Source organism: Alligator mississippiensis, chromosome 10 (genome assembly GCF_030867095.1).
Source record: "Alligator mississippiensis isolate rAllMis1 chromosome 10, rAllMis1, whole genome shotgun sequence".
Lineage (NCBI taxonomy): Eukaryota > Metazoa > Chordata > Crocodylia > Alligatoridae > Alligator > Alligator mississippiensis.
The window spans coordinates 31,137,235-31,163,966 of record NC_081833.1 but is presented as its reverse complement, the minus strand read 5'-3'; the positions used below and the strand labels follow the sequence as shown (position 1 = coordinate 31,163,966).

Sequence of the window (26,732 nt, the reverse complement as noted above, 5' to 3'; positions counted from 1 at the left end):
TCCCAGGTCTTGTTTGAGATGCATCAGAAGATGCAGGACAGAGTTTTGTTTGCTATGCCAGCTGTGGCATCATATTGGTGGCTCATGTTCATCTTGTGGTCAAACATGACACCCAAGTTTCTTTCAGATGCGGTGCTAGCTAGCGTAGCACTGCTGAGCCTATAAGTGTGGTGTGGGTTCTTTCTCCCGCAGTGGAGCACCTTGCATTTCTCGGCATTGAATGCCATCAGGTTTTGATCTGCTCACCTTGTAAGGTTGTTGAGATAAGCCTGGATTGCCAGCCTATCCTCTGGGTAGCTGCACTTCCCCATAGTTTGCTATCATCAGCAAACTTAGCCAGTTCACTTATAACACCTGAGTCCAGACCATTTATAAACACATTGAAGAGTACAGGTTCAAAAACAGAGCCCTGGGGAATGCCACTGGTTACAGTGCATCAAGTTGATTTGGTTTCATCAACTGACACTCTCTGGGTCCAGTTATGGAGCCAGTTCTGGACCATGAAATTGTCTAGGCTGCAATTCCCCAATTTTTCCATGAGGACAGCATAGGACACCAGGTCAAAGTCTTTCTTGAAGTCCAAGAATATGATATCCAACTCTTCTCCTTTGTCCAGGTGCATCATCTGGTCATAGAAGGAGATCAGGTTGGTCATACAAGATCTACCTGCTATGAAGCAGTTGGCTATCACTCAGAATATCACCTTCTGTTAGGATGCTGCTAAATTGTTTCCTTAATTATTTTTTCCAGGATCTTTCCAGGGATTGAGGTCAAGCTAATTGGCCTGTAGTTCCCTGCATTTTCCCTTCTCCCTTTCTTGAAGATATGCACCACATTGGCTCTCTTCCAATCATCAGGCACTATGCCCAAGCACCACGACTTCTCAAATATCCTTGCCATAGGCTGTGCTATAATGTCAGCTAGTTCCTTTAGCACAGGCCAGCTGATTTGTGGATATCCAGCCTCACAAGATCAGTGGTAATGGTGGGCACAGGTTTGCCCTTCCCCTGGTGATCCTGCCTCTTGTCAGGCAGGGTGATGTCACTGGGCCGATGGAAGACCAACACAAAGTAGTCATTAGGGAGACTGGCTTTTTCCTGAGTGTCAGTTATCAGCTGCCCCACTTGGTTTAGTAAGGTTCCAACGTTAACCTTGTTCTTTTTCCAACTTCCCATATATCTGAAGAAGAACCTTTTGTTGTCCTTAATTTAAATGGCCAGTTTGAGCTCAGTTTCAGCTTTGACTTCCTTAGTTTGCTCCCTACAGGTGTGGGCTAGTGCTGACTACTCCTTCTTAGTGATGTTTCCTATCTTCCATCCTTTATAAGCTTCTTTTTTTAGGTGCAGGAGGTCCTTGAGTTCCTTATTGAGCCAAGGGGGTCATTCAGCCCTTTTGCTACTTTTTCTGCAGGTTGGAATGGACTTACCTTGTGCTTCAAGGATTGCATCCTTGAGGAGCAACCATTCATCATGGACATTCCTCCCTGTCAGTTTGTGGTTTCTCAGGGCCTGAACAACTAGCCTTCTAAGCTAGTGGAAGTCAGCCTTTCTAAAGTTGAAGACTTCCATATTGCTGACTGACTTGCCAGCTTAGCGGTGAATAGAGAAAGTGATCAACTCATGGTCACTGTCTCCCAGCTTTCCTTCAATTCTCAGGTCGCTGACTAGATCACCCCCTTTGGTTAGTACCAGGTCCAGCAGCACCTTGCCCTTTGTTGGTCTGTAGACTTCTTGAGACAAATAAAGCTTGTCAGTGCTTATGAGGAACCATTGCGACTGATCGGATTTGGCTGAGCGCTCTTCCCATGAGATGTCTGGGTAGTTACATCTTGGTTGCCAATCTCCAAGTGTATTGCTCTTTCACATGGAAAACTACACCCCTGCCCTTTCTTGCAATATGATCTCTCTTGTACAAGTTGTAGCCATCTATACATGTGGTCCAGTCATAGGTGGAGTCCCACCAGGTCTCTGTTAACCCTATAAGATTGTAATCATTACTGTTTAGCAGTAGGGCCAGCTCCTTCTGTTTGTTGCCCAGGCTCCTGGCACTTGTGTAAAGGCAAGTGAGCTTTCCATCAGCAGCCCTAGGTTTCCCTGTACACTTGGAAGAGCCCTGTCCCTGGGGTGGGGTAGGAGTTTGTTTCCTTGTACAGCCTGACCTGATGGTTTGGTGGCTGATGTTTGGTGGGCTTGCAACAGTGATTCTCTACCCATCCCCCAGCAAACTTAGTTTAAAGCCTGGTCAAGCAGGTCAGCCATTCTGGCTGAGAAGAGCTTCTTCCCTATGTGAGTGAGGTAGAGGCCATCTCTTCCCAATAACTTGCTGGCTCTCTCTGAAGTGCAGGCTGTGGTCATAGAAGCCAAAGCCTTCATGATGGCACCAGTGCCATAAGTCTTCTGTTTACTTCCTGAAGACTTCTGTTACTTCCTTCTCACCCTCCTATGCCCATGACCCACAATGGGAAGGATCAAGGAGAAAACCACCCATGCCCCTAACCCTTTGAAGCCTGCTCCTAGAATCCTGTAGTCAGTCATGATTCGGCTAGGATTGCTCCAAGCCATGTCATTTGTGCCCACATGGATAAGGAGTATGGGCTAATGGTCAGAGGGCTGGATAAGTTCTGGGATCCTCTCAGCTACATCCCAGACACGGGCCCCTGGGAGACAGCAGACCTCATGGGCTAAGCAGCAGATTGCTCCCTCAGTCCCCTGCAGGAGGGAGTCTCCTACAACAACCACTCTGCATTTCTTCCTAGGGGTGGTTGCAGGATGCCTTTCCTCTTCAGGTATAGGAGCTGGTGCTTCTGCTGGCTCATCTGGTGCAGCAAGGATTTTATACTTGTTGTGAAGGTCCAGGGGAGTGGTGACCCTGGTGCAGTGTGCCTTGGAGCTGGAGACATCCAGATGACCCCTGGGCTCTTCTGTCTTCTGGGGAAGGGCCTGGCAGTAGGAGTTGATCTCCTCTTTGCCATCCCTGATGGCACGCAGCCTCTGCAAAGTAGGAGCTGGGTGGGGTGGGGGGTGACCTTCCTCAGCTCCTTTCAGCTGCCCCGCAGTTGTCTAGTTCCCTCCCACCGCGGTCCCCGCTTACCTTCCAGCAATGCTGGGGGTCAGGTCAGGGGTCTGCTGCTTCTACTGGGGGCCACTGGGGGTCCTGGGCTTGCAAGGGCATGATGGGCATCTCATGCAGGAGCTGTCCCTAAACTGTGCCTTTCTGCTACTGGCGGGCCCTTTTAAATCCTGTGCATACACAGTAGGGCCTGCCACTGGTACCATGCCATTTTAGGGGCTAGAGAACCCCTAACCCTGCAGAGAAGAGGACAGGTAAGTGCTCCCTCCTTCCCCTATCTCACACACTGGGTGGCACTGGGACACGTGGCTCCCTGGGGGGCTGGGCCAAGTAGGAGCCGGCAGGGGTGGGGGATGTGATTACTTTCTGGTTAGGGGGTCTAGTGAACTTGATGAGGTGCCTGGTTGATTTTGTGGGCAGATCCTGGGACCAGTCACCATTTTCATGGGCTGTGTGTGGTACCCCTCCTCCCCCAACATGTCTCGGACTGGCCAAAGGGCCCCAGCAGTCCTGCCCCTCCCAAGAGGCTGTTAGATGGCTCAAAATGACAGCTTAATTACCCTGTTTAAGCCTACAGAAGCCATTAATCCACACATTAAGTGTGGATTAATGGCTTCTCAGGCTTAATCGGGGTAATTAGTAGGGATCTAGTAAAATCGTGATTTTGCAATTTTTGCAGAAATCATGATATCGGGCGGGCTTCATGAAAATGTGCAGGCTCTGCAAAAAAGCACAGGCTCCATGCTTTTGGCAGCTTCTCTGGAAAAAACAAAAACCTTACCAAAAATAAAATGCTTACTCCCTCTGGGGAGCCAGCAGTCCTCATGGCGGCTGTCGCCTGGCCGCACACCCTGCTCGGGAGAGGGAGAAAGGCTTCTGGCATGGCAAGATGGCTGATGCCCTGGCCCCTCACCACTGATTGGCTCCAAGGGCTATCCCTCATCCTGCCCTGCCCCTCTCTTCCAATCAGTGATGAACAGTGGGGTTGCCTGATGGCCAGCTCTCACAGCCACTTAGTGTGAGGGATAGGACCTTATGACAGACAACCCTCACAACCAATCAGCAGTGATGGCAGAGCCACCAGGGTCCCCTCAGCCAATTAGAGGCCCACCATACTCCACCTGGGAAATTGGCTGCCTGCCCCATGATCTGCATGTGAAATTGGCTGGCAGCTGCCTCAAGCTCATTAGACCCCCTAGTAATTAAGTCATGGTTTTGGGCCATCCCTAAGCTGGACTGTGGTCCTGAGCCACCTGTGGCAGGCAGCCAGAAGGCTGCACATGGCTGCATCAGGGGCTGCAGAGCTGTGGCATGGCTCATTGCTGGCGGTGGGTGCATGCGCACCACAAGCTCTGCCGGGGCTTCTCAGACCATAGTGCAGATACTTGCAGTCTTCCAGCTGCCTGTCACAGTGGTCCTGGGACCATGAGACAGCTGCTTGTGTGGCTTCCTTGCCATCTACACTTCCCCCTCCCCCTTCTCTCCTGCCCTCCACCCTCCGTCTTCCCCCTACTCCTCCCTCCCCCACCCCACTCCAAGACTGCAGGGCTTTCTACATAGGTAAGTTTTTTTTTCCCCAGCAAACCTGCCATTTTTCACAGAGCCCACCAATTTTCATGGAGCCCTCCTGAATTCACAGCTTCTATGAAAATCACACAGTCATGAATTTGGTAGGTCCCTACTTATGATAAATATTACAATGTCATGAAAGAGGATAATTTCAGGTAAAATGTATCCTGGTTTAGTGTTGAAGTGAAGGCTCAAGTTGAAAATATTTAGATCTAAGAAATAGAAAAAAGAAAATAGAAAGCTAGACAACACACAGTATACACTACAACTTATGAAGTAGGGAGAACTAATAAAGGAAGCAGAAGACCTCATGAAAAAACTATGGCTGCTAGGACTAAGACAATGAGGCGATGAATTTTTAAGTATATTACAAACAAAGAAACTTTAAAATAGTATACACACATTACTAGATGGGGATAGTAAAACTTAAGGTACAAAAAGGTTCTCTATTTAAATGTTTATATGTAGAAGTATTTTCAAGTCCATTAGGAACCAAGGTAGGATATAGATGACATCTATTAAGAGTTAAACATTTTAAATATGCAGGCCTGAAGAACTTGCATCCAAGAGTCCTAGAAGAGCTGGCTGAGATCTCTGGTTCACTGCTGTTAATGTTAATATTGTGCCAATATTCACAACAGACAAGCACAATAACCCACATGATGACAGAGAGAACCAACCCCACCAAGCAAACTTATCCCAAAAAGAATATGTAAGCTGGTTTGCCTGACCTCAGTTCTCAGCTAAATAATGGGAAAAATTATGATATATTCAATTAAATGAAATATACAAAGAGAGGAATAGCAGTAACAAAGAACTGCAATTTTTGGCACTTATACACAGTTTACAACTCTATTTCATGCTCAGTGTTGGCACATAAATGTCCACATGGCTACTGTGCATGCGCTCTGGCCAAGCAAGAACATGGTTCTGTATGTGCATACCTTAGCATAAGTCATATAATTAAGGCCCTGCAAAAACAAGGAGGAAAATGTGTTTTCCATGATTTAGCTAAGCAGCTAAGTCATTGGAGCATCTTCCTAGAAGGCTCAGATTTTATCCTCCCTCCCCCACCTTCTGCTACCACCCGCTCACCCAAAGGGGATTTGACCTGTATCCAGAGAGTATAGAAAGCATAAATGGAAACTGGATCAGCAGCTGTTATTTGCATGAGATGAGCCATGTTTGTATTCCTCCTAGAGTAAGGGTGGGCAATTATTTCAGCTGGAGGGCCACTTAATATTTTTTGGTGAGCTGTTGAGGGCTGCAAATGAGCTCTACCCCTTAACGGATGCCCCACTCTCTGGTCACCATCTTGGGGCTGGAAGTCCTGCCCCTAATCCCTAACCTTTGCCACCAGCAGTCCCTCCCCTTGCCCCAGGTAGTACTTCTTTTGGGGGGGAGTTTCCATCTTGGAAATGTAAAAAAAAATACTAAAAGTCAAACACCTACTATAACATATTTTAATTATATTTCAAAATATATTTTTGTCCTGATTTGTGTGTGTTTGTGTAGTGTATATAGAGGTGATGGCATAATAGCTCAAAATAGTCTTACTCTTATATATATATTGTGTGTAGGGGGGGTGTGATGTGGTGGTTGGGGGGTTGGGTGTATGTGTATGGTGGGGTTTTGGGTATGTGTGGGCAGGTGTGGGGGGGTTTGTGTAGGGGTAGGGTTTTGTGTGTGTGGGGAGGTTGTAGGGTATGCTGGGGGATGTGGCTGTGCATATATGTGGAGGGGTTGTGGTGGGGTATGGGCAGGGTGTTGGTGTGTGGAGTTTTTGGAGTGTGAGGGAGGGTGAGTAAAGACCCCCTACATGCCCCCCATGGCGCACAACCCCCACTGCTGGCAGCAGCAACAGCAGGTGACAAGCCCTCAGGGTGCTCAAGGCCTGCACAGGCACAGCCACACAGAAGCACACAGCTCCAGCCAGTTCCAGAAGCTGCATGTCGTGGCCAGAAGTGGAGCCAGCCCAACCTGATTCTATCATGCAGGGCTCCCTGTGGCTCACATGGAGCTCCTGGGACTCATGCACCACTGTGGGGAAGCTCTGTGCAATGAAGCCGGCTGCCTTCCCCACTCCCTGCTGCCACATGCAGTTCCTGGGACTCTGCCGGAAAGCAGGGAGTGGGGCTTCTCAACACTTCTCGTGGTGTCTGGGAGCTGCATGTGGTGGCAGGGAGTGGGGAAAGCAGCTGGCTCTGTCACGTGGTGCTTCTCCCCAGTGATGCATGACTCCCAGGAGCTCCACATGAGCCAGGGATAGAGGCGGTCTGGCCAGACTCTGCTTCTTGCTGCCACACGTGCAGTTCCCAGAATTGGCTGGATCTGTGTGCCACTGGACAGCTGTGCCTGCACGGGCCATGAGCACTCCAAGAGCTTTCTGCCTGCTGCTACTGCCAGTGAGGACTGTGCACTATGGAGAATCCCCACATCCTGCCCACCCTCTCTCACATCCACACCCTGCCCACTCGAGCTCTATGCTCCCGTAGACCTGCCTGGCACAGACCCCAGGCTCTGCACTCCCACTAGCCCCAGCCTTCTGATCCAGTTGCCACTTCTCTACCTGCTGCCTGGAGTGAGCGCTGCAGCAGGGATGTGAATGACTAGAGGCTGGGGAAGCCGATCAGGTCCCCTGGCAGCTGCAGCAGTGGCTACACTCAGAAGCTGTGTGTGCTGGCTGGCATCAGGGCTGGGACCCTATTGTGCATGAAGGTGAGAGAAAAGCATGTGGGCTGGGCAGAGTACAATTAATTGGTGGGAGCCTGCAGGCCATATGAAATTGCCTGGTGGGCCAGATGCAGCCCATGGGCCATATTTTGCCTGCCCCTGTCCTACAGGGTCAAGATCATTTTATCTGCACCAAGTGTAAGGTGGTGTCCATCTTGGAGGAAAACACTGGAGGGTTGGAAGCACAGGTGCCACACTGTGTGCCACCTTAGAAAATGCAGACTTCTTGAACAGGAGTCATGAGAAGTTAGCACAAGAGAGCCCAAAGGACATGGAAGACAAGTTGAGGCGGGAGTGCAGGGAAGGGTCAGGTGCAGCTCCCTGTTGCTACATGCACCCCGGAGGAGACATGGGGGCATGTGCCCCTTGGATTTGTGCATGGGGTGAGGGCTGGCTGCCTGCTGCAGGCTCGGGACTGGGGGCTCTGCTGGCCTCTTCCCAGTGTGGGGGCTGGGCCAGGGCTCCCCCCAGGTGGGCAGGGGTAGTACTGGGATGGGGGGCTATGGAAAATGTTGGGGTGGCCATAGCCCCCCCATAGACCTCCCTCCCAGCATTGCCACCACCTGTCCCACCCCAAGCACAGCCCTGGCCCCAGTGGGCAGCCTGCCCTCACCCCATGCACAAATCCAGGGGGCACATGCCCCCCATGCTTCCCCAGGGGTGTACACAGTGGCAGGAGGCCACCCCACCTCTGTGTCCCTTTCATTCCCCAGACAAGCTGCCCGTAGCTCCATCCTACATCCTACCCCACCCCAGCTGGGCAGCATCTGCCCCTGCCCCAGCCCTAATCCCTCACCATGGGGACCTCGATCTGCCCCGGCCCCCCATGTCCCTTTCCTCCCACACACCCCTTCCCCTCCCCACAGATTTACCAACCAGATGCTGCTCTCCAAACTGCTGAGCTGCATATTGGCTATCAGATCAGTATCAGCTGATATGGCTGGTTAATCATTGGCCATAGATACAAGCCAAAAAAATCTTTATCAGTGCACCTCTAGATAGTAGACATGGTGCCATGGGAGGGTTGGAAACTTCTAAAGGGCACAAAAATGACAAAAGCCCAATTCACCAATGTGAAACAAGAAGTTTCTAGAGTACTTCAAAAACAAAAGGAAAACCATACAGGCAATGGAAAGAAGGGCAGGTAACCAAGGAAGCATACCAGGAAATAGCATGAACTTGCAGAGATAAAATTAGGCAAGCAACAGTTAAAAAAAATAACCTATGCCTGAAGAGGGAAGTTAATGACAACAAGAAGTTCTTTTAATATGTTATCCAGAAAAGAACAACCAAGGAAGCTGTGGATCCTCTGTCAAATAGCCAGACCAAGCTCTTAACAGAAGATGGAAAGAAGGCAGAGCTGCTCAACAGCTGCTTTGCCTTAACCTTCATAAAAATGCTACTGGAATCAGACAGTTAATAAGTATTATTTGGATAAGGAAAGGGACAAACTGAGGCTTGAGATACCAAAAGAAAGAGACAGCTTTTGATGCATCTGAATGAATACTTGGCCCCCTCTACATGGTACCTGTATTACTCAATTAACTGGCTAATTGCACAATTTAGACCAACTACACATGCAGAGTAACTATCATGCCATGAAAAGGGGTATCCAATTATAAAGTTAGAGCTGGAAAAATCACAGAATCATAGAAAAATAGGTTGGAAGGGACCTCAGGAGGTCATCTAGTCCAGCCCCCTTCTCAAAGCAGGACCATCTGTTATTAACAGGACGGTCTTCCAGCAGTTTGTGACCATTAGACATTGTCTTCACTTGGGGTGCCCTGGTGAACAGATGTTCTCCCAGTTCCTGATGTGCACCCCTTAGATACGTATAGGCTGCCACCAAGTCACCCCTGAGCCTTCACTTCTCCAGTAGGGGTGTACCGATAGAGATTCGGGGGGCTGATACTGATAACTGATATTTAAGGAGGCATATTGGCTGATACGATTTGATTTCCGATACAGCTTCCTCCAGCTGGTAAGTCTGTTGTAGTGGAAGGGGAAGGGGGAAGGAAGGGGTGTGGAGGGGCAGATCAACTCCCCCCGGGGTAAGGGAGGGGGCAGGGGTGAGGGCAGGCGCTGCCCAGCTGGGGCAGGTTAGGCGCAGGAGAAAGCCGCAGCTGGGGTGGGGGAGGGTGGGGGTGGCTCCTGGCAATGCTTGCACTCCAGGAGAGGAGGGCGCATGTGCCTCCAGATCTGCACAGGGTGGGGCAGGCTGCAGCTGTGAGATGGAGCTGGGGCTGCACCAGGCATGCACAGCAGTGACACTGGTTGTGGGGCTACAACAAAATTTGGGGTGGCTGCAGCCCCCTCCCAGTGCCACCGGCGCCTGCTCTGAGCCCAGCCCTTGCCGAAAAGAACCCATCACAGCCCCAGCTCCAGCCTGCAGCTGCAACCTGCCTGCCCCACCCTATGCAGATCTGGGGGGGCACATGCCCCGCTGAGATGCACACAGCAATCAGCTGCAGCTCCATCCCATTCCCGTCCTGCCCCGGCTGGGTAGTGCCAGCGCCTGCACCTACGCCTGCCCCCTCCCTCACCACAGGGGGCATTGATCTGCTCCCCCATGCCCCTTCCCTCCCTGCTCCCCTTCCACCACAACAGATTTACAAGCTGGAGGCAGCTCTCCACACTGTTGGGCTCTGCTCCTCCCTGCCTGAGTGCTGCGCTGAGACTGCGTGCACACACAGGCATTTATTGGCCAAATTATCGGCCCCATCAGGCTGATTTCCAATACAGCAAAATTTCTTTATTGCTACTGATCTGATACTGGAGCAATGTATCAATGTACCTCTATTCTCCAGGAATGGGACTCTTCAGCCTGTAGAAGCAAAGGCTCAGTGGTGACTTGGTGGCAGCCTATAAGCATAAGTGACTCATAGAGGGGTATGGGGGGAGCACGTGCCCCCCTGAGAGTGCTGGTGCCCCCCGGACAGTGAGCGTGCCGGCTGGTAGGGGGGCATGGAGAGTGCTTGTGCCCCCCCTAAAATTTGCTCCATCAGTGGCACTTTGGCTGCCGTTGTGCTGCATGCTCCAGCTGGCTGCTGGGGGACCCCCTGGTCATGCCCTCTGGTGCCTTCCCCAGACTTGGGAGGCATCAGTCGCCCATACCTATAAGTATATAAGGGGTGTGCATGAGGAACTTGGAGAACGTCTGTTCACCAGGGCACCCCAAGGGAAGACAAGGTCTAACTGTCACAAAATGCTGGAAGACCATTTTAGACTGGACATAAAGAAAAACTTCTTTACTATCTGAGTCTCCAGAGTCTGGAATAGACTCCCCCCAGAAGTGATGCAAACACCTACTCTGGATACCTCTAAGAAATGCTTGGATGCTTATGTTGCTGGGGTGATCTGACCCCAGCTGACTTCCTGCTCCTTGGACAGGGAGTTGGACCCAATGATCTCATGAGGTCCCTTCCAGCCCTAATGTCTATGAAATCTAGGAATCCCCAACAATATAATTCCAGCCAGGGCTTTGTCAAGCCAAGCTTTAAAAACCTCCAAGGATGGATATTCCACCATGTGCAATAATTAACAAAAATCGGAGCAGACATCCAGCATATGTATAGGTGCCCAATAAGCCCAGTTCCCTTAGTCTCGCCTCATAAGTCATGTGCCCCAGCTCCCCTAATCATTTTCGTTGCTGTCTGGGGGACTCTTTCCAACTTGTCCATATCCTTTCTGCAGTGGAGCCCAAAACTGGACACAGTACTCCAGGTGTGTCCTCAGCAGTGCAGAACAGAGGGGAATAATTACTTCCTGCTGGCAACACTCCTACTAATGCAGCCCAGTATGCTGTTAGCCTTCTTGGCAACAAGGGCACACTTGTTGCCAAGAAGGCTAACAGAATACTGCTAGAATGTGTAACAACTTTATAGCTGGTTTCTATCCAGCCTTAATTTGAATGTGTCACTGTGCCCTCCTGGCTGGCAGCCCTGTCAGCTGATGGGACTCCCAGACACTGGGAGCCCTGTCAGCTGATGGTACCATGTGCTGCTGACCCTGTGAATCCATCAGCTGACAGGACTTGCAGTCACAGAAGTATCCCACACATTACAATATGACATATCTGCAAAAATGTTGTTGGGGCTGCATAAATAGGAACATTAGATGCGATACATGGGAGGTAAAAGTGCCTCTTCATTGAGCACTAGTTAGGTCTCATCTAGAGTACATCTAGTTTTGGGCTCTGCATTTAAAAAGGACATGGAGAAGTTAGGGAGGGGCCAGGAGCCAGCAACAAAAATGAAAAAGGGCTTGGTAGGCAAGCCATTTGAGGAGATGTTGAAAGAAACACATATATTCAGTTGCAGAAAAAAGGCAAATAAGAGGAGATACGATTATTCAAACCTCAGTAGCGGGGCACTGACAGTCTCCATCCTCTGCTTTACCTGTGTCAAGTAAGGGTGGTTTTAGTGTCTTTGGGCAATATACTATGTAGTTGTGCTGCAAGGGTTAACTGTGGTAGTGTCAGAAGCAAGGGTTTTTTGTGTTGATCTTGTAATTTTAGGAAAAAGATAATAACTTGTATGGGATGGTTTCAAATGAAGTGATCCTGCCTCCAGCAGGGGCTGGACTGCATGACCTCCAGAGGTCCCTGCCAGCCCTATTTTGCAGGATTCTATGATCTCTGCAACTTCCTTGCACAGTGCTCAAACCACTAGGCCACACGTTAGGCATTACCCCATCTACACTCATCCTTCATCTTGAAGCTGAGCCACTATAACTCACAAATATTCATCAGAAAAAATGGATAGGGAGCAGTGGGGAAGTTTCTGCCCTACTGAGAATAAAGTTCTAGGCAAGAACCCAAGACCTTTAAGAGCAGGAGTCACCTTAATGGCCACGTCCTCATGAGCAGGAACATGTGGTTTCAAGCACCTCAAAGCCTTTTGTGGAGCTGCGAAACACATGCAGCACATGTGGATCTGTTCGCCATCCTGCATATTTGCAGCATGACAGCTAAATTAAATACTGGGAAATCCTGGTATCTAAAAAAAAATGCAGAAAAAAATGCAGAAAAAAAAGTGGGGTGGTGTGCGTGGCTGCAGCACGCATCACTCGAAACTGGAACCTGGCTGGCCAGAGTCATGCTCCAGCTGCCAGCCAGGCTACTATGCGTGCCTGGATCACTGCCACTTCAGCCCTGGGAGGCCCCCACGCAAGGCTGCTGGGGCCAGCCCAGGTGTTGGCCCCACCCTCCCGCCACATCCAGGAGAATTTGCCACATGCCGGAGCGCATGTGCAGGGGTGATCCCCAGGGATAAGTAGCATTGGCACAACTATGTGCTGCTGTTTTTTGTCTCTAAGGAAAAGCAAGCACGTGCTTGTCTGGATGCACCCATTGAGTCACCCACCCTCCAGCTTGCTCTCTTCCTTTTCCTGGCCCCGCATATCTCCGTTTTCTGTCTGCCTATGGAACTAACTTCAAAAGAAGGGCTGGAAGATAGAGTAGATGATCCCTAACCTGTCACCTAATGTTTAGAACAGGGATCGGCAACCCACAGCATGTGTGCCACAGCATAGCATGTGAGGCCATTTTGCTTGGCACACCATGGCTGGTCTGTGCTCTGGGCAGCTGTTGCTAGCTATGGAGCCTGGGCTGCTCCGAGCAGGCAGTTGGGAGGCTGTTGGGAGGCTGCAAGCCCTGCTGCAAGCAGCCTGAGCTCCATGGCTGGCAGCAGCTACCCAGAGCCTGGGCCAGCTGCAGGAGCAGCGCCAGCTTCTTCCTCAGGGAGGGCTACACTGAGGGCGGAAGTGGGATGAGCTCAGCTGCGCAGGGCAGGTGGGTGGTGGCGGTGCTGGAGAGGTGGCTACAGGGAGGGGGCTAAGTCTTGAGGGAAAATGCCTTCCCAACCAAAAATCTGGTGACCTATGGAATAATGTGATCTCTGGTATCTAAGTGTTTCCTACATATACCTCAGAGGATAGATCCACCCTGTCTTTAGCAGTGGCCAGTTTCTGATGCTTCTGAGGAAGGCAAACCCCCCCCCCCCCCCCGAACATAAAAACCTATAAGTCAGAACTCCCATTTACTGGGTCAGACCATAGGTCCATCTTGACTAAGTATCCTGTGTCACACTGGCAGAGAGCGGATACTGAAAGGGAGAGTGAACTAGATTTGATCAGGGTTTTTTCCACTGTTCCTCTGTCACTTGCAGCCTCTAGCATTTTTAAGGTCTAGGAAGTTCTAAATTCAGAGGCTGTATCCCTAACTCCCATCTACTGATGACCCTTTTTTCCAAGAAATTGTCCAATCCCTTGCTGAATCTAGCTAAGCTGTCAGTTTCCACAACATCTGGTAGCAATGAGTTCCAGACTTTAATTGCACACTGTATGAAAAAGAATTTTGCTCTCTTAGTTTTAAACTTCCTACCTACTAGTTCAATTTGTGACCCTAGTTCTTGTATCTTGAGAGACAATAAATAATAAATCCCTATTTACTTTCTCTTCACCATTTAGTAATTTGTAAACCCTTATCATGCCGCTCCTCAAGCACCCCTTCTAAACTAAATTAGCCTAGCCTCCTTATGTGGAAGACCTTCCATACCACTAATCACCCTTGTTGTCCTTCTCGGTACCTTGTCTAGATGTTGTATATCCTTTTTTTTAGGTGTGGGGACCAGAAATGGACACACTATTCAAGGTGTAGCTGAAGCATGGATTTATAAAGGGTTATAATGATACTTTCTGTTTTGTTTACAATTCTCTTCTTAATAATGCCTAACATTTTGTTTGACTTTTTGATGGCTGCTGAGCACTGAGTTGATGCTTTTAGCGAACTGTCTGCAATGACTCCCAAATCTCTTCCTTGCATGGTAATAGCAAATGTAGACCACGTAATGTTGGTATAATTTGGGTTATCATAATGTTGGTATAATTTGGGTTATTTTTGCCTATGTGTATCACTTTACACTTATCTACATTGAATTTTATCTTCCATTTGGAATACATCTGGTCAATTGTGCTTCAGGTGCACAATCCTTCCTGACCCCTGCAGATGACCAGTATAAGCCCTGCAGCATGACATCTGATTCAGATCAGTGTCTTAATGCAGTGCTGCAAGTGTTCTGAGTACCATGATCCAGTTCTCCCCAGAAGGGAGGGATTAATCAGCAAACTTAAAGATTCAGAGATCCGAAAGCCAGAAAGGACATCCATGAGCATGCAGTGGCAGCCCAATCCCAAACCCTTCATCTCCCTACAGGTAGCAAAAATTCTCCCAGAAACTCAATTAAAGCAATTCTTTAAAAAAAACATATCTAATCTTGCTTTACAGATACCAAATAATGGCGATGCTGACATCTTGTCACTGCTTCGTAACTGCATCTTATTTCAAGGTTGAACTTGTTTAACCTCATATTCCAGCACTGGACCTTGTTAGGCCTTTGTCAACAAGGTTGGAAAATCTGTGATCAGCAAACATCTTTTTTATGTGTTGCTACCAACACATCCAATACTTAACCTTCTCTTTTTGCTAGTAGGAAGCACGTATCACAAAAAAAAGACTTGGGATCATTTTGTTTCAACTAGGATCCAGGAACATTTCCAGGAATGACAAGCAAATTCCACACAAACCCTTGCATTCAACCCTTAGGGCTTAGAAGCTCTTTTACAACCACTCTGCAAGTGAACAGGGGCAGGAAACAGGGGAAGCAGTTTGTAGGCAAGAGGAGGACGGGGAAGAGGAAGAGAAACCAGGTACCAGATCCTGACCTGGGAAGGTAAGTGATCCAGGACTGCCTATGTGCTTAGCTTAATGAGTGTTTGTTTTGGGGGCTGCATGTTTTGGGTGTGTGCTCTGAGAAGCTAAGAGTGTTGCAAGCTGAGTGATTGCTGGGTGATTGTGGTCTGTGCTTGACAAAAGCCCTAACAAGGAAGCAGAACCAGTCCAGACCCAGCAGGGTATAAAAGGAGACTCCCTGAATGACTAGGGAGCAAGTGAACAGAAGCAGCAAAAAGGGGAAGCAGTTTGTAAGCAGTTCACTAGTCAGTTTATAAATCAGCTTACCTCCCCTCTTTGAGGGACAGCCTTAAAGTCTGGAGAGAGGCAGCAGGAAAAAAGGAACCTTTCAGGATCAAGGAACAGTAAACAGGCCAGCTTGCAGGCGAGTTGGCTAGGGAAAGTATGCTTAGAAGAAGGGCAGTAAGAGACAGAAGGCAGATTAAGAGACCCAAGGAAATGGCTAGAGGATGTTGCAATGCCTGAGACACTGCAACTTGCACCTGAGAGGTGTCTGTCCAGGCAGGACTGCTCACCATCGAGGCTTCCACCCAGGTCAGGGTTTGGCACTGTGGAGACTGCAGCTGGCAGGCAGGCATCTACAGATCCAGTCCTCTCATCATATAAGGCAATCAGGCTGGTCAGGCATGACTTGCCCCTGGTGAATCTATGCTGACTGTTCCTAATCACCTTTGTCTCCAAGTGCTTAGAAATGGATTCCTTGAGGACCTGCTCCATGACTTTTCCAGGGACATCCTCCAGCCATTTCCTTGGGTCTCTTAATCTGCCTTCTGTCTCTTACTGCCCTTCTTCTAAGCACACTTTCCCTAGTCAACTCACCTGTAAGTTGGCCTGTTTACTGTTCCTTGATCCTGAAAGACTCCAGTGACGGCCAGCTGAGGGCATGCCTGCGATGTGAGTAGTGCCTCCTGGTGGCATCCCTCAAGAAGCAGGCAAGAGAGCTACAGGAGGAGGTGGTGAGGCTCTGAAGCATCCTCCGCCATGAGAAGTTCATCGATTCAGTGTTAAAGGAGACCTCTAGAACTGTAGAGGAAGGACTAGAGGTACATCGATACATCAGTTCATATTGTTTTGGCACTGATAAAAGGAAAATTGACATTATTGGCAATTGGCTTCTTTTGGCTGATGTGTTTGATAATGTTGCCAATAAATGCTGTGTGCATGCACATAGCCACAACATACACGCAGCTTGGAGAGTAGCATCCAGTTGGTAAATCTGTTGTGGGGAAGGGTGGGGGGAGGGAAGGTGTATGTGGGGGAAGTGGGGGGCAGATCAAGGCCCTCACAGTGAGGGAGTCCCTGGAAAAGTCATAGAGCAGGTCCTCAAAGAATCATTTCTAAGCACTTGGAGACAAAGGTGATTAGGAACAGTCAGCATGGATTCACCAAGGACAAGTCATGCCTGACCAGCCTGATGGCCTTCTATGATGCGATGACTGGCTCTGTAGATGCAAGGAGAGTAGTGGATGTGGTGTACCTTGACTTTAGCAAGACTTTTGATATGGTCTCCCACAAAATTCTCACAGGCAAGCTAAGGAAGTATGGGAATGGACTTCAAGGTAGGTAGAAAACTGACTGCATCTCTGGGCTCAGAGGGTAGTAGTCAACGGCTCAATGTCTAGTTGGCAGCCAGTATCAAGTGGAGTGCCCCAGGGGCAGTCCTGGGGCTGGGTTTGTTCCATATCTTCACTGATGACATGGAAGATGGCATAGAGTGCACCCTCAGCAAATTTATAGATGACACCAAGCTGGGGGAGTAGTAGATACACTGGAGAGCAGGGTTAGGATAGAAGACCAGTAAGTCTGTGGAGGGAAGGGACACAGGGGAGGTGGATTGAGGCCCCCAAAGTGAGGGAGGGAGTGGGGCTGGGGCTGTGACTCAGGCAGGCGCTGCCCAGCTGGAGCAGGATGGGGCAAGGGGAGGAGTTGCAGGAGGTTTGTCTGTGGGGGGCAGGGGCGTGGGGGGGGAGGATGGCTCCCTCCTGTTGAGTGCACCCCTGGGGGAGGCATGGGGGCATGTGCCCCCCTCCCCCCGGGTTTGTGCATGGGTCAAAGGTGGGCTACCCACTGCAGGCTCAGGGCCAGGGGCTGCACTGACCTCTTTCTGGCAGGGGGGCTGGGGCAAGGCTGCGCTCAGGGAAGGCGGGGGTGGGGCAGGCAGCAGCAGTGGTATTGGGAGGGAGGGCTACAGGGTGTCTATGGCAAATTTTGGGGTGGCCATAGACCACCCCATAGCCCCCCCTCTCATTTCCGCTGTCATCTGCCCTTCCCCTGCCTGCCCCAAGTACAGCCCTGGCCCAGTCTCCCCACTGGGAAGAGACTGGCGCAGCCACTAGCCCTGAGCCTTCAGTGGACAGCACATCCTTACTCTGTGCACAAACCTGGTGAGGCACATGCCTCCCCCAGGGATGTGTGCAGCAGCAGGGAGCTTCCCCCACTTCCTCCCGGATGAGCCACCCACAACTTCATCCCGTGCCCTGCCCCACCCCAGCTGGGCAGCACCTGCCCCTGTCTCAGCCCCACTCCCTCCCACTCCGTGGGGGCCTCGTTTACTCAGAACTTGTGCAGGCAGGCTGGCCCAAAGATGCAGTCCCAAGAGTGGGGAACAGATACTTTCCTTCTGACTCCACAGAGTTGGCTCCACCAGTGTCAGTACTTAGCCCTTTTCATTTGCCTGGAGAATGTGCTCCGAGTCATTTCAGAGGTTTTACAATTCCTGCTGGGCCATACAATATCCCCGTTGCCCCAAGACACAAAGGCTGCTGTCCTATACTAGCCAGACCTCCTGAGTTTGACTCCTAATCACCTCTTTAGTCACTAGGAAGTCTATACACCCAAGTACCCCATAACTCAATCCTTACTGACTGGCTGTACACCCAGAACATTATATCACAGCTGCCCTATGATGCCAACATCCATTGCCCTAACCAGCATCTATACCTAGCACCCCATATCCTATTTGTTCCCAGACATGCCGGTCCTCAGGCATTACCTTCCATTGCTATGTGCAGGCCGAATGCCTCCTGGCTTTCAAACAGCTCCTTAACTTTGCCCAATCCATTATCAGAAGAAAATGCTACTTTCCAACAGACATCAAGTGGGACACAGCCTTGCCTTGGCAAGAAAGGCTTAACTTATTAACACATCTCCACTGCCACTACTATCAACATGCCTCATAACAATGCCATCAGAATCCACAGCTCCTAAATATGCCTTTTCCCAAAATGTGATATTCCTGATCCACTGTACCATGTGTCCTCATGGCAACTATGTGGGTGAAACTAAACAGCAACTATACGCCACAATGAATTCTCACAGAAAAATATAAAAGACACACATACCCATTAGGAACACATTTCTCACAGAACAGCCACTCTTCTGACCTCACTATCCTCATGCTCAAGGGAAGTCTAAGTATCCCAACTACCCAGTTGGTTGAATCTATATATATATACATACAGGCCAGGTGGAGAGGGCCAGGCGGATGCAGAGCGGGGCAGGAGAGGGGTGGTGTATGGCCGGACACGGAGCAGTGGGAGGTGGAACAAGGCTAGATGTGGAGTGGTGGTGGGAGGGGGAGGAGCAGGGCTGGACACAGAGTGGTGGTGGGGGGGAGTGGAGAAGTGAGGCCAGACGCGGTGTGGCAGTGGGCGGGGTGGATGCAGAGTGTGGGGGTGTGGAACAGGGCTGGATGTGGACTGGGGGGGGCGCTTGGAGCAGGGCCTGACATGGAGTAGCAGTGGTGGGAGGGAGCAGGGCTGGACACGGAGTGGCAGGGTGGGGTGGAGTGGAGCCTGACACAGAGTGGCAGCAGGAGTGGGGAGCGAGGCCAGACACAGAGTGGTGGGAGGGCGTGGGGCCAGACACAGGGCTCCACCCCCGCCTGCCCACTTCCCCACCCCCATCATTCTTTTCGGGCAATTTGGTGGTAAAAGATATCACCTTAAGAAATCCTCTAATCTAAGCTCTAATGCTAAGCTACTAGTTTCAGTACTATCTTTGGATAGTGAGTTCTGCATATCAACCACACCCTTGCCTATCAATTTTAAATTTGTTGGCTTTAAGTTTAAATGAAACTTATCTTGATTTACCATCTTATAGAATCAAAAGAAATTTAATCACAGAAAAATAAACTGGAAAGAATCTCAAGAGGTCTTTTAATTCAATCCCTGTTCAAGAGGACAGGCTGGGTGTGGACAGAGGTTACATTTATAGCACTACAAACTACAGTATTACAAAAGTTGAGGGGACAGATGTGAACATCCCCTATAATGCTAGTAACATGACAGAAGCAGTACAAAAATGGAGCAAACATTACAGATATGTTTCTGGATGAAACGGGTACTTCTCTGTAGCACTACATTTTGTAGCACCATATGTTATGTACACACCAGAGCACTACAAGAGGTCTTGTAGCCCCCCAGCCACTCCACGGTGCCTTACTCTGCACTCTCTCCCAACCTCCAAGGATGGAGGGATGGAGAGAAGGGTGGACAATCATGAAGTACAGCCCTGAGGTTGCACAGCCTGCCTACTTTCCCACCTGCTCACTCCCACTGGGACCTGGGTCACTCACAGACCCATCCCAGTCCTGGGTTAACTGACTAAAGCTAACCAGCTGGGACCAGGCTATTAGTGAGCCCATGATTGGAACCAGACTCACTCACAGGCTAGAAGCACTCCAGCCAGGAGCTTTTTCTGAACATCTCCTGCAGCTGGTACTGCTAAAGTTTTGAAAATGCTTCAAAGCGCTGATGCATTTGGAGCACTACCAATGCATATCTGTCCACAGCTAGGGTCATCTCTGGCTAAATCATACCAGGTGACCTTTGAACTATTCAGTATTTCATATATCCCAAATATGAGTTCCACTTAGGATATGTCTGAACCATCTCCCCAGCAATCTTGAGCATGCCACCCCCAGCTGCCTCTATTTATATATATCACTGTCAGTAGCAGCAGGGCTGGTCTGACTTCATAGCACCCTGGTGTATCTGGCCAGTGGAAACCTAGATTAAATCACTTTACTGAAACAGGCTGTCATTCACTCGAGTAGGACATAGTGAAATACTTCTATTTGGACTAGAACAAACCAGTGGAGGAGAGCCACTTCTTGTCAACCACTAACGCTGACGTGTCCTGCAAATGGGGTTTGGTGAAACAAACTAGAGCTCTGTTACATGAACTTTTATTATCTGGTACTAGAGTGCTGACAAAGCTCCTGAAGATTTTATTATTTCATTTCTTACATACAAATATATATATACTAAGGTCTCATATTTTTGTGTGTTTTTTCATCAGATGGACTTTTACTCTTTGTTCCCAAAAGACGGAGTGCTGTCAAGAAGGAATCACAGAACATAGAATCACAGAAAATCAGGGTTGGAAGGTGTGGCAGAAAGGCCACCATCTGTGTCCCTCTCCAGAAGTCTGTCTCTGCCACCGTGAGAGGCTGGTGTTGAATTCCTCAGGGCGGGGGATCTGCCTCCCTGCCTACATGACAAAAGCCTGGTGCCTCGGAGGCTGATGCTCTGGTCACCTGGGGAGGGGGAGGGGGAGGAAAAAGCCCCGCTGGTGAGCCCAGGTAGCCGGTGATGGCTACCTGGCCCAGGTAGCCAGTGATGCCCAGGTAGCCAGTGATGCTTTTTTTAATTGGTTGGCTAGTGGCCAGCACTGGCAGCTTCAATTGGACCAGGCTGCTGAGGTCAGAAAGGTTATTTAAAGGCCCGGGCCAGGAAGAAGGGAAGCCATTAGCCATGCGGTCACCCAGGTGAATCTGAAACTGGCTCCCTCCTCATAACCGCATGCTCAAAGAGTGACCTGCCTTCAGAGGAAAACTCCAACCACCTCTGGACGATGCGTGTGAGTAAGCTACTCAAGGTCCAACTAGATATTTAGCTTACAATAATTCAGATGCAAGATCAAAAGGGCTACCTCAGCCATATTGGTTTGCTCTATGGGATTCCTCTGATATTCCTCTGATATTTCTATGATACTGCTCTGCCTTTTACCCCGTTTTCACCCTACCTCCTGTAATCAATAAAGTTCTCCTTTGTTACTGGTGTGGAGACTTATTGAGGGGTGGGTTTAAATTATGCCTAGGAGGGCCCTTAGGTCTGTGGACTAAGGGAGACTTTCCTAATAAGTGACTGTATTGGGTCTAGTGTCCATTGGACGATCAGGCCTGCGTTTTCCAAGGTGCGCGGAGCCAGAAGTGAGTCCAGAGCCTTGGATGGTGGCAGTGGGAACCCCAGGCTAGCGGGTGTGCTCCAGGGAAGGGGTTGGCCAGATGTGAGGCACCCCAGGGAGGGCACTCGGAGCCTGGAAGGTGGTCAGGCGCAGTGAGGTGGGCGGCTCAACACAGGAGCGCCCCCTACTGGCCCACCACAGAAGGGACCTCAGAAGGTCATCTATTCTAACCCCCTGCTCACAGCAGGACCATCCCCAACTAAATCTTCCCAGCCAGGGCCTTGTCAAACTGGGTCTTAAAAACCTCCAAGGATGGAGATTCTACAACCTCTCTGGGTAACCTGTTCCAGTGTCTTACTACCCCCCTAGGGAGAAAGTTTTTTCTCATATCTAGCCTAAACTTCCCTTGCTACAACTTGGGATCATTGCTCCTTGTTCTGTCATCTGCCACCACTGAGAACAGTTTAGCTCCATCCTCTTTGGAACCATACTTCAGGTAGTTAAAGACTGCTATTAAATCTCTCCTCAGTCTTCTCTTCTGCAGTCTAAATAAGCCCAATTCCCTCAGTCTCTCCTTATAAGTCATGTGCCCCAGCCCCCTATTTTTGCTGCCCTCTACTGGACTCTCCCCAACTTGTCCACATCCTTTCTGTAGTGGGGGGCCCAAAACTGGACACAGGAGTCCAGATGTGGCCTCACCAGTGCTGAATACAGGGGAATAATCACTAGGGGTGTGCAAAGCATGCAGTATTCAATTCAGATTCTTCCCAGTTTGGAGGACAGTGATTCTATTCGCTGATTTGGATCATTGTCCTGATTTGATTCAGCTGTATCTGAATCTGAAGATTCACTTCTAAGTCAGAGAATCAGCGATTTGGCCATAAACACAGCTTGAAACGTTTTTTCTACATACCTTGAGGTACCAGGTGTGGCTCATGAACGCTGAAATGGTGGGGTAGATAGAGTGTCCCACAACAGCAGGGGCAGAGGGGGGGCTGTGTACTCAGTGGCATACCCAGAAGTGGACCGGAAGTACTGCTGGTCCGTTTCTGGGGCTGCTGCTGAGCACATGGGGGACCACCCCACACCCCCCTCAGCTCAGCAATCGGCCGTGGGGGGACCCTGGGTGCACTCCCAGACCCAGGAGGCACCAGTCACCGAGCTGAGGGACAGGGAGTCTCTTGATTCAATTCGGATTTGGAGATTCAGTTGCCAAATTGGGCCGAATCTCCTCCGACTCAAATCAGTGACCAAAGCTTCGCACAGCCCTAATAATCACTTCCCTTGATCTGCTGGCAACGCTCCTACCAGTGCAGCTCAGTATACTGCTAGTCTTTTTGTCCTTATTGAACCTCATGAGACTTCTTTGGGTTCAATTCTCCAATTTGTCTAGGTGTCTCTGAATCTTAACCCTACCCTCTGGTTTCATAGTTTCATAGTTGGTAGGGTCAGAAGGGACCTAAGCAAATCATCAAGTCTGACACCCTGCTATGGGCAGGAAAGAATGCTGGCATCAAATGAGCCCGGCTAGGTGATTGTCTAGCCTCTTTTTGAAGATCCCCAGGGTAGGAGCGAGCACCACTTCCCTTGGAAGTTGGTTCCAGATCCTAGCCGCCCTGACTGTGAAGTAGTGCCTCCTGATATCTAGCCTGAATCTACTCTCAATCAACTTATGGCCGTTGTTCCTTGTTACTCCCAGCAGTGATTGGGGGAACAGGGTCTCTCCCATAGCCTGCTGGTACCCCTTGGCAAGTTTGTAGATGGCCACCAGATCCCCTCTCAGCCTTCTCTTGTGGAGGCTGAACAGGTTCAGGTCCTGTAGCCTCTCCTCATATGGCCTACCCTGCTGCCCCCGATCATGCAAGTGGCCCTCCTCTGGACCCTCTTGATGCAGTCCACATCCCTCCTGAAGTGCAGCGCCCAGAACTGGATGCAGTACTCCAACTGCAGCCTGACCAATGTTGCATAGAGGGGAAGGATCACCTCCTTGGACCTGCTCGTGATGCATCTATGGATGCATGACAAGGTGCTGTTAGCCTTCCTGACTGCGTCCCCACATTGGCGGCCCATGTTCATCTTGGAATCAATAGTGACTTTAAGATCCTTTTCTGCCTCTGTGCTGACGAGAAGGGAGTTCCCCAGCTTGTAGGTATGTTGCTGGTTCTTCCTCCCCAGGTGCAGTACCCTGCACTTGTCCATATTGAAACCCATCCTATTCTCATCTGCCCATCTCTGTAACCTGTCCATGTCTAGTTGTAGCCTGTCCCTCTCTTTTAGCATGCTCACTTCTCTCTGCATCTTAGTGTCATCTGCGAATTTGAACAAGGTGCTTTTCATCCCCTTGTCCAAGTTGCTGATGAAGATATTGAACAGTGTGGGTCTGAGGACCGAGCCCTGGGGAACCCCACTGCCCACATCCCTCCAGGTCGAAAATGATGTGTCCACCACCACCACCCTCTGGGTGCAGCCCTCCAGCCAATTTGCGACCTATCTGACTGTGTAGATGTCGACACCACAGTCACCTAATATTTTAATGAGGATGGGGTGAGAGATAGTGTTGAAAGCCTTCCCAAAGTCCAGAAAGACTATGTCCACTGTGACACCTGCATCCAAGGCTTTTGTGACCTGGTCTAGCATATCTACTACTCACCTCAGTTTGGTGTCATCTTTAAACTTGCTGAACTCTGCCATTTTCCATGTCATTGATGAAGATATTGAACAAAGCTAGGCCCTGCACAAACCCCTGGGGCACTCCACTTGATACTGGCTGCCAACTAGACATCGAACCATCGACTACTACCCTCTAAGTCTAATGATCCAGCCAGTTTTCTATCCACATCCACCTTAAAGTCCATTACCATACTTCCTTAGGTTGCCTGCAAGAGTGTTGTGGGAGACCGTATCAAAAGCCTTGCTAAAGTCAAGGTACACCACATCCACTACTTTTTCCACATCCACAGAGCCACTCATCTTATCATAGAAGATGATCAGATTGATCAAGCATGATATGCCCTTTGTGGATCCATGATGACTGTTTTTAAATACCTTCTTCTAAGGAGGAAAATTGGTCACAAAAGGGACCTGACATGGTTTGGTGTTTATTTCCCCAGAGCCAACTCTGAGTGGAGGCTGGAGGCAACACTTGATTTATTTAAGAAAAGGACTTTGAGAATGACTGAGCCCAGTCTGGTTGCTGCCACTGGCATCTAGCAGAAGGACTGTTAATTTGACACAATCAAAGAGCTAAAGATAATATTTTCAAAAACGTTTTAATAATCCAAATGGAATAAAGGAGCCTGAGGCAAAATCTGCATAGTCCTTCTTCCACTCCAGGACCAGCTGCAGACAAACTGAACTCTGTCAACTCATTCCTGCACAGGAGTGCCCACGACCAGGAACTAGGCAGTGAAGACAGCTTGGAGACCGTTGTCAGTGTGTGCTCCAGGACTGCACTCAATCTTTCTCTCTCAGGAGGGCTGAGTGTAGTGCTCAGGCTTGCTACATGCCACTTTCACAGCCGAATGATTGGTCTTGGGTGCTCCTAAGCTCCACTAAGGAACAAATGGGCAGAGCTTATTTTGTCTGTGACAGCATGGGGTCAAGAGAAAAGCCATAGAGACATGAAGTCATATAGTAGTTTCTGAAAAGTTTACCCTAACAAATTTGTATGATTTTCCTTTCCAGAAGCTGTTAAGAATAATCCTTGTCACCATGATGATTACCTAGTTTTAATTATTATTTCAGGCAGTTTTCCTAGTGTGAAAGTGAGTCCCATAACATAACCCTCTGTAGCTATCGAGGGGCAGTCCTATCCATACTCAGGAAATTGTTCCCGGTAGCATGGTAAATGTAGAGGTTAGATGAGATTGTGGACACAGGATCCAAGTGAAAGGCTACCTATGAAAACAGGTTGCCAGATTGGGCTGTGTAGGGATGGTATCACAGAGGTATAGAGGACAGCTCTTTTGACCTGTGCAATACAGCTCCCAAATGGACTTACTAAGGTTGTGTGCAGCCCAGTTTTCAATGGGTGTGTCTACACATGCATTAAGGTACTTTTTCTAATATACATTCAATTTAGTACCTCCAATGTGAGGTACTAAAGAAATGCCCATTAAGCTGCCTTAATGCACAGCAGTGAATGTGCAGTTTTTAAGTGATGCTTAATGTGCAGTAGCCTATTCTACTGTACATTAGCGTCATTGCAAGTTTTTTTATGTGATGCTTTAATTCACAGTAAAATAGGCTACTGTGCATTAAAGTGCACATGTAGACGTGCTCAATGTTGTTCTCAGTGATGGGAATTCTACCACAACCTGGGGTACTACTGAACCAGTTCACCATATTATCAGAAAGTTTCAACTTTCCTTCCTCCCACTTTTCCATGTTTTCCTCCCTTTATTATGGAAACTATTGCTCTTTCTGTGGTATTTAACTTGCTGAATCACATCACACAGAATCACTGGTTCTTAGGTGGTTTCTTCCCATGAGGCTTTTGAGATCTGGATTTAATTTCATCTCCTCAAATTAGCTACATTTCCCCAAACAGAGTCCTTTTTTGTTATAATGAAAACTGGGTTCCAATGTTAGCACAAAAATAAAGCTTTTCCCTTACAACTGTTGAATCCTCCATTTAAAATCCAATGCTATAGGAAAGAAAAAAGAAATGAAAACTTTTGTTACTGCTGATGAGAAACTAAGCAGCCACTATTTACCATCTATCCCCTTTCCCAGGGATCCGCAACATACAACCTTTGGGCTGGATCCAGCCCACAGAGCCACAGGGCTTTGTCTGTGTCCATGCCCGTGCCCATGCCCATGCCCATGTCCATGCCGGATCTGAGCCGCATGAAGGAGCACCAGGGTCAGGAAGCTATTCCCACATTGTTGCTTTTGCCTCCCCACCCCTCTGCCCCGCTCCTTCCTCTCCAAGACTGCAGTGTGAGCACAGCTTCCAGACAGAGTGAAGCTGTGCCAGGGCCAGGCTGGGTGGTGGAGAGGTGGGGAAAAGCAGGAGCAGCGTGAAGGCAGCTTCCAGCTATCTGGCCATGGTGCAGCTCTGCTCCAGCTGGAAGTTGTGCTCACACCACGGCCAAGGAGCAGGAGGCAGGGAAAAGCAGTGATGGCACAATCTCAGCTGCCTGTCTTCATTGGGGACACAGGGAAAGCCTTCTACTGCTGATGCACTGCCAAAGCCACCTGACCTGTGCCAGACTGCAGCCAGGTTGTTCTGGCCCATAGCTTGAAAAAAGGTTGCTGGCCACTACCCTTCTCTATTCTTTCCTGTGCTCCTGCCATATGTTCTACCCTTCCATCTACCTATCCTAACCCCCTCCTTCCCAACACGCCTACTAAATTTAATTGTGATCATATAGTTACTGGAGACCCAAGCTGTTACTAAGGCCCTGTTATGCTGGGCACT

General features: G+C 49.4%; 1 protein-coding gene across 1 annotated transcript in view; it reads right to left on the bottom strand.

The window, feature by feature from the left end:
* Nucleotides 1-26,732, bottom strand: part of SCARF2 (scavenger receptor class F member 2) — a 177,395-nt gene that overhangs the window by 147,172 nt on the left and 3,491 nt on the right. The gene's annotated exons all lie outside the window — the stretch shown is intronic.